This window comes from Myotis brandtii, unplaced genomic scaffold (genome assembly GCF_000412655.1).
Source record: "Myotis brandtii unplaced genomic scaffold, ASM41265v1 scaffold470, whole genome shotgun sequence".
NCBI classification, from domain to species: domain Eukaryota; kingdom Metazoa; phylum Chordata; class Mammalia; order Chiroptera; family Vespertilionidae; genus Myotis; species Myotis brandtii.
The window spans coordinates 4,604,226-4,618,798 of NW_005367953.1; the positions used below are offsets into that span (position 1 = coordinate 4,604,226).

The following is a 14,573-nucleotide window of genomic DNA, read 5'->3' on the forward strand; positions in this document are numbered from 1 at the left end:
CAGGGCATGGCCTGTTTAGCATAGCCGGACTCGGTCACCTGCTCTGTTTCCTGGAGCTGAAGATAGAACTATATCCAAACAGATGGACTGAGCATAGGGAGTAGATAGATCTGCAATCAAAATCTGGAGCCTGCTCATTCGAAAAGGGGAAATAGATGCTAAGTAGGCAAAAACAAATGTCCATGGCATGATGGTTTTAGTACTTTACTCACAGGGTGGTTATTAGGACTCAATGTGTGATTATAAGGCCCATGGAGCAGAGAAGGAATTCAATGAGTGGCTGTTGCTGTTTTCGGAATGCTTCAATTGGTACAAGCTTGGGAGAACACTGAACTGTACATTTTTTTTTTTTTTTGCTTCACAGCTTTATTTTTGAAATCACAAGCAATTCAAAGTGACCATCATTGAGGCCTCTGTTAAAAGATTTCCCAGCAGAGCTGCCCCAGTTTTAAGATTAAACAATATTGCACTTTAAGATGAACTTCCAGGATCCTCTCCCAAAAAGAAAAGTATTGCTTCCATCTGTGCTTTTCTCACACTAAAATAAAAGCATACTGCAGAAAACCCTACTTTAAAAACTAACACTGTAGGTACAGTAAACACAATAAAAGTACCTGCCTATTATAGAATGCTAGAGAACATTTTGTTGTAAGAAGCTAGCCCATGATTAGTATAAAGTGTATATAATATATTTTTCCTTTCAGTGGTCCAAGATACAAAGGTCCCCAGATACAATCTTGTTCTCTAATACTGCTCCAGGTTGGGATGTCAATTCGGTCACCATGATTTGCAATGATGATAACTTTAATGAAACATTATTGCCAAATGTTACATCTCCTGAAACTGCAAGGTGATCCAATTCAAGCATATCTGGAGATACCTTCCAATCTCCTTAGATAATCCTGAACCTGATAGCAGTCTCCTTTAAGATTGCCTAAGACATCACCACATGTTTTTCGCATGTATTACTTACATCCATCAATCCCCATTTGGTCAATCTCTACCATAGTGACCATCTTTGGTTTCGGTTTGACTAGTTCACATAAAATGCCCCCATCTCCACCTCCCAGAATCAGCACGTCTTTGCCAATGTAATCTTCTTTGCCACTGCCCATGATGGCCTGGGTATACACCAAATCACTCTCCGCCAGATTAACATCCCCACTAAGGATGAGAATATTTCCAAACTGCTTCGAGTGCAGAATTTCAATGTTCTGATAAGGTGAGTCTTCATCACACACCACTTCTTCTATGTCGCACTCAACCAGGCGGCCATCAGCAGTCGGCCAGTCCCTGTCAACAGTCCCTCCTCGAACTGTGGGTGGCAGTCGCTTCACCCGCCCAGTAGTGTCCTGACTCAGTTCTTTCATTCTTTCTTCTACTTTGTTCAAAAGACTGTCAACTTCTTTGCCTTCTGCATCGCCGTCGCAACTCAGAAGGTCCAGCAACACCAATCCATGTGGGTAAATTCTCAAATTGGCAAAGCTGCCATTTTTGTTTATGTAGGTCGCTCAGCAGCCCTGGTCCTGCCAGGTGTGCACCGACTCGGTGTGACAGCTCAGCCAGCGGCAGGTGGGACTCTGTACTAGTACATTCTTTATATCATTGCTTCCATCTCAGCTCTGACTCTCCCAGGCCTTTCCCTTCCCTACTCATTGTCTGTTTAGGGCCCTGGCCTAAGAGTAACTCATGAAGGTGAGTCTCTCTTCCATCAGCGCAGCTCAGATTGGTGTATCTAGATAATATGAGACCGATATTCTAACCTAATATTCTCAGGCATTGGAGCACACTGTGTTCTGACAGAAATGGATATATGAATTTTAGGGGGGGGGAGCTTTAGGTTCATTTTTTTAAAATGATGAGCTGTTCGCGGCTGTCTTAAATAGTCTTATTTGAAGATGGCCCTCATCTTGGTATATCATTTGTATGTGATCAACCTGCCCTAAAGAGAATGAATAGAACTGATTGGAAGTAAAATTTTGGCAATTTAAAGTGATAGCAGGGGATAATTTTTTTTCAGTTGAAATTGAATTGAAAGAGTTCAAAGCAGGGAAAAAAAATGAACCATAATGTAAATTCTGAAAGGTTCTATAATCAGCTTATCTTGAGCAAAAGAATTAAAGCAATTAATGGAACAGATTGAGGTAAACTTAAACACAACACTCTCCACTCTCAGCTTTTTATTTCTTTTTTTAGGTATGTGTCCCAATTTTTCTCCCTTCTTCTCCTCTCCAACTTTTTTTCACATTTTTCTTTATAGTCTATTTTCAATAACACTTTTGGGCTTATCAATTTGCATCAGGAAAAAAATGCCTTAAGTGTATGTCTTGGTGATGGTGATATTAGAGATGTTAGAAATAGATATTCTGAAAATAGAAATTATTTTTTGAACATCCTGGAGTGGAAAAAGATGGTAGGAAAGAATATTTCTTAAAAAATCAACTGTGGCAGTTCAGCCATTCACAAAATCTCAGACCCTGACTGTGATTGAGACTATGAAAGTTAAGTGCTCCTGTTAATGTCAAATAGAGTAGAATGTTTATAACTTCGTCTAGAGCAGTGGTCGGCAAACTGTGGTCCCTTGAGTGTGGCTCTTCCACAAAATACCTCGTGCAGGCGCTCACATACAGTGCGATTGAAACTTCGTGGCCACACTCAAGGGGTCAAAGAGCCGCATGTGGCTCGCGAGCCGCAGTTTGCTGACCAGTGGTCTAGAGGAATAAAAATAAAAAGACATCACCACATGTTTTTCCCATGTATTACTTACATCCTTTGGAAAAATAGGGAAGAAGGTGAGGGGGCAAACGACAGTTAATTCCTGGGAAGGATTTTTATGATGGCCAGTGAAATTCTTTGTTTGCCAAAGTATTTCTGAATGCTTTTTTCAAATTATTCTAATTCATAGTTTTTCCTCGGTTTTTAAGAGTTGAGGGTACTTGCATGTCAAATGTTTTTCTCTGCTGTGCCAACAGCCTGGTTAGACTGTTGAGGGTAACTCCTGCTTCCTGGGCTGCTGGTGTCAGCCTCCAGTGGGCTGGGGAGCCAAGTACACTGAAATACTGACTTGGAAAAACACTAGAGTTTTATGAACAAATATTTATAAGTTGATCAAATTTCAGTCCTTCCCACCTTGGCAGAGTTCAGTCCTTCCCACCTTGATTTGTTCTCCACTTTAATTTAGTGGAGAACAAATCAAATGAGGGGAAAAGGAAGAAAAACTCTTGAAGGAAAGACCCGTGTAGGTACTAGAGTAGTATTTGCTTTCTTAACTACACCTTGAATCATAAGCAAATAGTGATCAGTTTAAAAAATGATCTCCCCCGAAAGTGTTAGTTGGCTAGCAAGCACTTCCAATATTTTATTTTTTCTAAGTATCTCAGCAAGGTTTTTCTCCCCATCAGTACTTTCACAGGGCACCATTATGAACCTGGGCCAATGTGGCCTCGGCACTTTTAATTGGAACAAAGTACAGAAGTTAGTGTGTTGATAATAATTGAGTTTTATCATGATCTAACTGCCAGCTAGACAGAAAGGCAGAGAATTATTTTATTTATATCAACAATGATAATATGTAGGGAGTGCTTACTGAGGACTAAGTGTTTTTCATAAATCATTCCAATCAATATGTATATCAACCATCCAGAGTAAGTATACTAGTAATTATCTCTACTTCTTCAGATGAAAAAAAACAAAAACTGAGGCTGGCTGCAGGAGATGAAAATGACTTGCCTATTAGAATTCCATCCCAAGAACTTCCAACTCCAAAGCTCATATTTTTTAACCACTCATGCTATACTCTAGAGTAGACCTTGGCTAATACTATGCTTTTTAAACAAATTGACATAGTTATGGCCTGATTTGGAGATGAGACAAATAAGTAGTCACTTCAAGGCCATCACACTCTTCTTAAGCTGTGGAGTGAGGAATGGAAGAGCCTTTTCCAATTCACTTTACTGCAGTATTAGTCAGTTTATTGAGTGTCTTAATTACAACTTCCCCCCATGTGCTATAGTGACAATCCCACGTTCCTGTAATGAAATCTTGGTCAGATTTCTTAACTTTCCAGCCATTTATGGTTTAAAGACATTCTCAGTTGCTGGTTGAAACTTAGTTTTGTTCATCATATAAGATCAGCCTCAAACTCAACTTCAAGCTTGACTTCTTCCCCCACTTTCCCACCCCGACTCATACCTTACCAGGCCCACCTTGGTTGTGGACACAGTGGCGTGAATTGTGGGTGGGGAAGGAGAGGCGTGATCTCCTCCTTACACAGTTCCTCTACTTTCTTTAGCAGATCTCCCTTCTCTCCTCCCTGAGTCTACTTCTCTGGGCCATCTTCTTGTACACCTTTAGTGAGGAAGAGAAGACTCTGCTTATGAGGTTGTAGTGTTCAATTCTGGAAAGTGTCTCTGGCTTGCTCTAGTTCTATCTGTTTTGTTTTTTGTTTTGTGTTTTTGTTGTTTTTTTTATATTAGAGGCCATGGCTGATTTATAGTCACCCTGGTTTCATGGAACAATATTCTTGTCCCTCACGTCCTCTGTTACTAGAAAACCATTCTCCCCTCAGAGGGGCAGTGAGCTGCCTCCTTTGTCTCTGTCCAAGCCAGTCAGTGTAGGCTACAATGTATTTCTTGAGTTGGGTGTCCCTTTGCTTGGCCCAGGAGCCACATGGAGTCTACATTGGTCCCTATCATTTGTTATCCTAAATTTTCCAACATATGGAGCCATAGAAAATGCTTGGGCTCCTTTCTGTGTTCTTCTGAGGCCAGTGAAAACTCATTTTTTTCCAGGCACCTGACCATATGGTTTTTTCAAACTCTGATACAGGGAGCTACTCCAGCAGACCTCACACATAGAAATGCCTGGACCATGTCCTGCATTCAGTAATTCTCCACAGTGTTTGTCACACATTTCATACCTCTCTTTCCCTTCAACCATGGGGCAAAGGGCATGGTAGTTACTTAAACTGACAACATGCTAGAAACAAAGACTTCCGAACACCTCTCCAAGGATGCTGTCATCACACTTCCCTCTGGCGGAGCCCCAGGATAGGCCTGTGGGTTCTGCCGCTTAGTGAGCGCTCATCCAAGGGGTGAGGTGCCGGCCTTACCTTCTTTCAGCACTAAGTCACTCTTTGCCACACCTTTCACACACACTTGTTTCACAGAGAAAGCACTTTCTTCACAAACATTACATTCAAACCCGATCACAGTTCTCTTTTTTTCACATAAGTTGTGTTAGGGATGTTGGTAGTGGGAACACGCCTCTCTCAATACGCCTGGCAGGTAGATAGCTAATCCTAACTGCTGGGGGCTTACTGGTATCTCTCCAACTTAGATTGTGCGATAACTAGCATCTTTTCTCTCACTTTTGGGTCTTATTCCCAATTAAAAGATAATAGAAAAAAATCCAGTTGAGCATCTTGTTACAGTGCGGATGCCCTTTTCATTGTGTACTTCAGACTGAGAGCTTAGAAGATTTCCCCGTAAATTGCTCTCTAAACCATAGCCTGATGGTGCCAGTCAGGAAATACCTGCTAGTATTTGCTTAATGTGATACATATTTTAGGGGCCTGTCACTCATTACAGAGATAATGTTTTAGGGAGGTATTTGACCAATGAGGCTAAATGTAATTGTGTTTTAGTTTACTTTGTAATAGTCAGCAATCTAATAAGAGTGACACTAACGGAAGGGTCCCAGGGAGATATACCTTTATATTCTTCTTCTTCACTTTAAAGCACAAGCAAGACTTTAAAGCACATCCTGACTCATAGATTTAGTCCTATTCGCGAGTGCCATTTTCAGAAGATATACAAATATTTGTTTAGGCACAATTAAAAGTGCACCTAAAGTTGATACTTGTTCTTTAGTTTGTTCAACTCCAACTTACATTACTAATGACCCAAGAAAATACATGAAAGACTACAGCCCTCTACTCCCAATGGCTTTCTCGTTAGATTTTCTGTATTATCAATATAGAATCTTCAAGGATGGGTTCCACGACACTTTTCAAACATTACCTCCCACTAATCAAATCCACAGTTTTAGTCTTCTTTCATTATAGTCCACGAGTGTGTTTTTCCTTTCTTCTCTGCTCATTCAAACTTTTGCTTTCCATTAAGATACAGGTCAAATGTTACCACTGTCTCTGCATGGTTAATAGAATCCACCTCTCTGAAAAGGTTAGTGAAGTTCAAATGGAAAAGAAAGTATAGAATGTTTGTTGGAAAAAAATCTTTGATCCATCGGAGTCACTGCGATTCTTTATAAAGATGGATGGTCATGTGCATACCTGCATGGCCTCTTTGTTCTACTGTTGATGATTGTTTTTTTAAACATTGATTTATAAAGAAAAGAATGATGGGGTACAAAACAACTAATCAGAGTTTTTAAAGTTTTGTGGGAAAAAGACAAGAAAATAAACTTTAGTCAAAAGACAGGAAAGGGGACTAAAAGGAATGAGAAAACATAAAATGAAAGAAATTCCAAAGAAAAAAAAGAACTATTGATTTTTATTTAAATTGGAGTAAAGTTTCACATAGACTGTAAAAAAGATAGAAACTAGATGAAGTTGATTTTGATAGGAAAAAAATAAGAGAAAACAAGGAAGAGGAGGTTATTGGACATAATCAAATGCTATAAAAATGCAGCCAAAGCCCAGCCTGTGTGGCTCATTGGTTGAGCCTCAACCTATGAACCAGGAGGTCATGGTTTGATTCCTCGCCAAGGCACATGCCCAGGTTGTGGGCTCTATCCCCAGTGTGGGGCATGTAGGAGGTAGCCAATCAATGATTCTCTCTCATCACTGATGTTTCTATCTCTCTCTCCCTCTCCCTTCCTCTCTGAAATAAATTTTTAAAAATATTTGAAAATTTATAAATTTGTGACTACAAAGTAAACAAGTAGTCAGAAAAATATTGCCAAGTAACAATATTTTTTAACTTACAGAAAATCAGATATTTACTCAAATATTGGCTTGGAACAAAAAAAATGGTATTGAAAACTAAAGAAACAGAAGGCAACAACTCAAACTGTTTAGGGAGATTTGGACAGGAGTTCAAAGAAATCTACTGATGTCTACAAATGTATCAGACCCTTGTCTCTGGGATTCCAAAGCTATTCTTGTGTAATGATTCTAATTTTAATTCCAAGAATGATAATATAATACATTTGAAGAAAATAAATCTGTAACCTAAGAACACAAAGGGATTATTGTCAGATGATGGGCAGCAGTGAGCCAAAATTTCAACTGGAAACATACCAAGTGTATTAACCTTTGAACAAAAGAAGGAGGAGGAGGAGGAGGTAATGATGGTAGTGGTGGTGGTGGCTACATGGGGGGAGGAGGAGAGTGCTTATTTTTGGCAGGCAACTTTCTTAATCCCTAGAAAGTATCTTTTTATCTTAATCTTAATTTTCTTTGTTAGGAAAAAACAGTATGTTTATACTATGTCTATTATAGAAAACCTAGCAATACTGCAAAATACAGTTTTCTATCAGACATATAAAAATAATCCTTCTAAAAGTTCTGCCTTCTTTTCCAAATATTTGCATGTTCTTTAAATATTCAGTAAAATTTAATTGACTTATCTACTCCCATTGTTTTGAGGAAATCAGATAATTTTCACTCTTATATTTTTAAAGCCACTATTCATGAACATGCTTTACTAAAATTTTTGTACACTAATTATTTCTGTTGTTTTAAAATATGTTTTTATTGATTTCAGAGTGGAAGGTAGAGGGAGAGACAGATAGAAACATCAATGATGAGAGAGAATCATTGATCGGCTGCCTCCTGCATGCCCCACACTGAGGATGGAGCCCGCAACCTGGGCATGGGCCCTGACTAGGAATCAAAATGTGACATCCTGATTTATAGGTCAACACAACCACTGAGCCATGCCAGCCAGGCTGTTTCATTTTTATATTCCCAACCATTTATCAGAAACTAAGGAGACATAATAATCATTTTTGTCTAACTGCTGAACTACACAGTGTATCCACTGTAGTCTTGAAAATAAAAAAAAAGATAAATGACTTGACATGAATTGTGTCTGATGAATCAAGAACAAACATCAGACACATGACCGATCTACTAATGCCTGCTTTATGTTTAAAATGTACAGTTACTAGACCCTTTTGATTTGCAATTAGAAATTCAAAAACATATGGAATTCAATTAATTAAGTTAAAAATTATATCTTTAAAAGGCATATTTAAAAAGATAATTATTTAACCATATTATGGGATATAGATGATTTTAAAATATTCCTATTCACTTGTTACTAGTGTCCTGACTTAGAAACTTAGAAAAACCATATATGGTGTCTCCCTGCCCCCCCCCCCCCCCCCCAAAATCTAAATTCGGAGATGACTTTGTGGACAGTGCATCTTTCACTTAACTTCTGTTCTTTGACTCATAAAAATTTGGCAAGAGGGCAGGGCACTCTAGGATGCTGATGGGTAACTGCCTCAAAACCCACAAGGTTCTAACTACAAAATTCTCCCCTCAGAGCTACAAAATGCTATCAATTCTATCTCCCTAAGATTGGCAACTGTTGACTAGCTGATTGGCAATACAGGAGTAATTAGAATGAGTGATATTAGAGTTGAGGTGATTAATCAGATATTTCAAAACAAAAGAAAGAAAGGTTTTGCTATTAAGAGATAAATGGAACATGTTGGGCTCAGTTATCTGGCCCATTTGACCACATCCATCAAATCCATTATATAACTGCTCAGTCTGCACTGCAGAAGGCTCCTGCCTCCTTGTCTGTTGTCTCTTACCAGAGCTCCTTTTAGCCACTTTGGTTTCATGCTCTGCTCTCTGTGTCTCCCACCTGCTTAGCCTCTGACCCATGTGTCGTGCCCACTTACACGTTCCTCCAGAGTCCCCTCGTCTCCTATTCTTGGAAAGCAGTGTGGTTTCCCACTTCAAGTCCTTGCGTATTTTCTTTTTATTATTCTGTGTGAATCTCAAGACCTTTGCAAAGACTCCCTATGCTTTTCTCTAAGTGGAGGAGCTCATCAATAAGATGGAGAGTTTGGTCTATCTAGGTGAAACTTGACTTGTGGGGCAAAGCCTCCTGTGAATGGTCTGTCCTATGTTTGTAACTACATAAGCAATTGTCTAATTTCCCAGAAGTTCAAATGAGGATGTGAATTTACTAGGGTGTTGACATAGCAAGTTATAAAAACCGAGGCCTCTGCTAAAATGAAAAGAACAGTGCAACCTGACCTGCATGTGTCAGAAGAGCTTTAGTTTGGCTGGATATGGTATCATGTAGTTCTGAGAGCATATTTTCATAGAATACTTTGCATTTTTTATGTCTACCAAGGGGAAACTCTTTCAAGAAAGCTGGCTCATAAGGTTACTTCAATGCTTTTGAAATTCAAGATGCAGAGCAAGCTTGGCCAAATAGAGCACTATCCAGTTCAGTGATCAAATGCAGTGTATTTGGAAAGCAGAACTGAGAGTCTGCTAATTGTTTGCCTACATTCATGACAACCAGATATGCCACTAACAGACCTTTTTTGATATTATTTGTTGCTTTCATTTCTTTTTGAATAATTAATTTTGTGCATATTTATTACAGCATTTATTCCACCAAAAAATGTGTTCAAAAAAGTCTTCAGAAGCACATGTTCTCAAATTTCAATTGCTTGTGAATTTTAGGGCAAAAGCCTTTGGTGATGTTCTGATCTCGTAGAGAAAGTACATATGTTGACTTATTGGTTTTATGACTGACTAACAATCCCTTTCTGTAAGTTTGTTCCTATTAATTCCCAGTTCCACTTACTTTTCCCCTCAGTGGTTAAATAGGTTAACAATTGTTGTCATATTTGAGGAGTAAAAACCAAAACTGAAAGTCACAAACCTGTTAATTAAATCAAGCTGTAGACTTGTTTTATTTGACTTGAAATACATTTAAAAGCAAGAAGAACTCACTGAAAATCTGAATCTCACAGCTTTGTCTTGAAAAATCCAGGATCTGCTGATACTCAGCCCACTAACTGCCTGCATGAGATAAAACCAGGATTCTTCAGGGACTCTCACTTCCCCTCACCTCGGCCACCCCAGTCATTAATTGCCCATCTGTCCCCTGTGGGCGGCGAATAAGCTCTCCCTTGAATAGTTGAAGAGGTTTGGCTGGAAGTCTCACAAGTAAATCAGGGTCTTTTAAGGAAGTCAAACTTTTCCAATAAGTTAATACCTATAATTATTTGACCAGAAAATTTTAAAAACATTACTATTAGTGATTGTATTATAAATATTCATAAATGTATGGCATTCAGAGCCATGTTTTATATACCTGTTATATTGAATTAGAAATTAATTTTATAGGATGGGGTTCCCAAATAAGTTTTATAAGTTTTCAAGACATTTAAAGAAACAGTATAAACCTAGAAAGGAAATACGATGATTAATTGGGTCAATTAAGTCTATGAGCCTATAGGAAAACAAAACCAAACCCTTTTCCCTGTTAAACTGAACCTCATGTGGAATGCTTTTAAAAATACATTTATTTGCTTTGGGTGATAAGCTGCTAGGCAGCTTACTGAGCATAAATAATTTTGTCCTCAGATATCCCCAATTTATTCAGCAAACTTTCATCGGGCATGCCTAGGCATTATCCAAGTTGATAATCCCTAGGCAATCCCATGGCCTCATTTAGAACATTGTGCTGATTGTTATATTTTCATCAGTTTGAAAATCCTGGGTCTTTTGCTAAGGATATTACAAGGCTGCAGTCCACAGGGTCACAGTGTCATCGGAGGCTTCACTGGGCAAGAATCTGCTTCCAAACACAGGGATTGTGAGAGCCTTAGTTTCTTGCTGGCTGTCACCTAGCATTCCATCCTCAGCAACTAATGGCCACCTGTGGTCCCTTACCACATGGTGCTCTCAACATGGCTGTGTACTTCCTTAAAACCGGCAGCGGAGAGCGACTCCTGGGACATGGGTGCTGCTCTCTTCTATGACATAACAACAGCGTACACCCTGTCAACTTTGTCGTAGTCTATTGACTAGGAGCAAGTCACAGGTCCCACACAAACTCAAAGATACAGAGTGTTAACACCTGGTGGTGGTGATAATATTAGTACTGACTACCCTTAGAGTCTGTCCAATACACTCTGCAATAGCAAAATTATGCTTTTGAAAATTTGTTTTAGATATGGGAAATTGCTCAAAATATAACATTAGGTTAAAGCAAGATAAAAATGCAATGTGAGTTTCAATGTATTCCAATTTGTCTATAGCTAACATATTTCTCTTATCATTAGAAGTCAATATATTATTTAATCTCTTACAAATTTGAGAATTCAAAATTAAATTCATATAATTATAAAAATCCCTTATTTTCATTATCAAAGTAAGCTAATATTTTTAATTGTTTTTAGACATTTTCTTTTTGTAGTTTATAGTAAAATCCAAGTACTTCTTGTCAGTGGAATGCTTGGTTGATTGCTGCCACATGGGTCTTCCATGAGCTGGAGCTGGTTCATCATCAGATCTGGAAACCTTTATTTGTGATTAATTTTTTAAAAAGAATTTTAAGAATTTTAAGAATTAAATCATTTTTTAAAGAAATTATTTTTTGTTACAAGATTTTCATCAGGAAAAAAAAAATTTCTAAAGACAGATATGACAGCAATTCTTTTTCCAACACCAAAAAAATATTTCAGTCATGAGAACCAAATTCCATCATAGACTCCAGTTTCTTTCCAAACAATTTTAAAAACACAACATTTTCCTTTTCTTCCTCATTTTTTTCTTCTTTTTTTCCTCCATCTTACTGCTTAATCCTCCCATCAAAGCTACCATAGTCCATCTGTTTGTATATAAAAATGTTTCTACAATCATAAAGAATATATAGCCATTTTTGTAAGGTTTCCAATCAAGGCTTCCTCTTTGCTCCCTTATGTAAGATCCTATACCATGTTTATAAGAATAATACCCTGATACTTCCATCCCTGCACATGCTGCCAACTGGCTCTAAAAGCCTTTGGCCTTAATGCTTTTGAAAGTCAGGCATTCATGTGGCTCAACTTCTCCACCCTTGTCTCAGGGAGAGTCATTTCCATTCAGTCCTTCATAGTATAGGTTGAAATTGACCAGTATTGTGGAATGTGTTGCATGTCTCTATCTCAATATGCAGCCTTTAACCCAGTGGTTCTCAACCTTCCTAATGCCGCGACCCTTTAATACAGTTCCTCATGTTGTGGTGAACCCCAATTTCATTGTTACAAATTGAACATAATTAAAGCATAGTGATTAATCACAAAAACAATATGTAATTATATATGTGTTTTCCAATGGTCTTAGGCGACCCCTGTGAAAGGGTCGTTCGACCCCCAAAGGGGTCGTGACCCACAGGTTGAGAACCGCTGCTTTAACCATTATGATCCAAGTCTTCAATTTTAATGTTATGATTCTTTTTCTCATAAGACCTCTTTATATACAACTTTCCTATTTTCTCTTTTCCCAACCTTTGATTCTCTTTTCAATTGCTTGTTCGTAAGCCATAACTTTTCAACATTTGAACCAAGCTCCTTACAGGATCTAAACTCTCTTATAAAAATAATTAATGAATTTATTGGGGTGACATTAGTTAATAAAATTATATATGTTTAAGTGTGCAATTCTATAATACATCATCTGTATATTGTGTTGTGTGTTCATAACCCAAAGTCAAGTCTCCTTCCATTGTTATTTATCCCCCCTTTGCCTTCTTCTACCTCCCCCAACCTCCTTTCCCTCTGGCACTTACCATACTGTTATCCGTGTCTGAGATTTATTGTTTGTTTTTCGCTTAATCCCTTCACCTTTTTCACAGAGCTCCCCACTCCCACCCCCAATAGCTGTTAATCTGTTCGCTGTATCTATGAGTCTGTTTCTATTTGTTTGTTCATTAGAGTTCACATGTAAGTGAAATCATATGGCACTTGTCTTTCTCTGGCTTATTTCACTTAGCATAATACTCTCCAGGCCCATCTGTGCTATGGTGAAGGGTAAGATTTCCTTCTATTTTTATAGCCACATAGTATTCCATTGTGTAAATGTACCACAGTTTTTTAAACCACTCATCTACTGATAGGCACTTGAGCTGTTTCCAAATGTTGGCTATTGTAAAGAATACTGCAATGAACATAGGGGTGCATATATTCTTTTCAATTAGTGTTTCAGATTTCTTTCAGTAGATTTACATAAGTGGAATTGCTGGGTCATAAGGCAGCATGGAATTTGAGGAAATTCCATATTGTTTTCCATGGTGGCTGCATTCCCACCAACAGTGCACGAGGGTTGCCTTTTCTCCACATCCTCACCAACATTTATTCTTCATTGATTTGTTGATAGTAGCCATTCTGACAGGTGTGAGATGATATCTCATTGTGGTTTTCATTTGCATTTCTCTGACAATTAGTGATGATGAGCATCTTTTCATATGTCTCCTCTTTGGAGAAGTGTCTATTCAGGTTCTTTCCCTATTTTTTAATTGGACTGTTTTTTGTTGTTGAGTTGTAGAAGTTCTTTATAAATTTTGGATATTAAACCCTAAGCTATATCACTGGCAAATATCTTCTCTCATTCAGTGGGTTGTCCTTACATTTTATTGATGGTTTCTTTTGTTGTGCAAAACTTTAGTTTTATGTAGTCCCATTTGTTTATTTTTTTGTTTGCTTGTTTTCCTTGACCAAGGAAAAATATCAGAACATATATTGTTACGGGAAATGTCCACGATTTAATGCCTGTGTTTGCTTCTAGGATTTTTATGGTGTTGAGTCTAACATTTAAGTATTAAATCTATTTTGAATTTATTCTTATGTTGGTGTAAGAAGGTAGTCTAGTTTCATTTTTTGCACATATCTGTCTAATTTTCCTAACACAATTTATTGAATAAACTATCTTTATCCCATTTCACGTTCTTGCCTCCTTTGTCAAATATTAATTGACCATATTGTGGGTTTATTTCCAAGCTTTCTATTCTGTTCCATTGATGTATATTTCTGTTTTTTATTTCAGTACCACACTGTTTTGCTCATTATGGCCATGTAATATAGTTTGATATCGAGTATCACAATACCTCCAACTTTGTCCTTACTCAAGGATGAGGATATTTGGGGTCTCTGTGGTTCCATATAAATTTTTGGATTATTTGTTCTAATTCTGTGAAATATGCCATTGGTATTTTGATGTGAATTGTATTGAATATATAAATTACTTTGGATAATATGAATATTTTAATTATATTAATTCTTCCCATCCACGAACATGGTATATGTGTCCACTTATTTGTATCTTCTTCAGTTTTTTTCTTCAGTGTCTAATAAATTTCCTCCTTGGCACCTTATATTTATGATGCAATTTTAAATGGGATTATTTTCTTAGTTTCTCTCTCTGATAGTTCAGTATTATTGTCTAAAAATTCAACCAATTCCACTTCTGGGAATACTAGTATATCTGAAGAAACTCAAAATACTCATTCAAAATAATATATTCACTCTGTGTTCATCGCAGTTATTTACAACTAGTGACTCGGCACGTAATCTCGTGGCCCCATCCACCTGCG

General features: G+C 37.7%; 1 pseudogene; it reads right to left on the minus strand.

The window, feature by feature from the left end:
- Nucleotides 1–860: 860 nt before the first annotated feature.
- Nucleotides 861–14,573, minus strand: part of LOC102256018 — a 16,603-nt pseudogene continuing 2,890 nt past the window's right edge.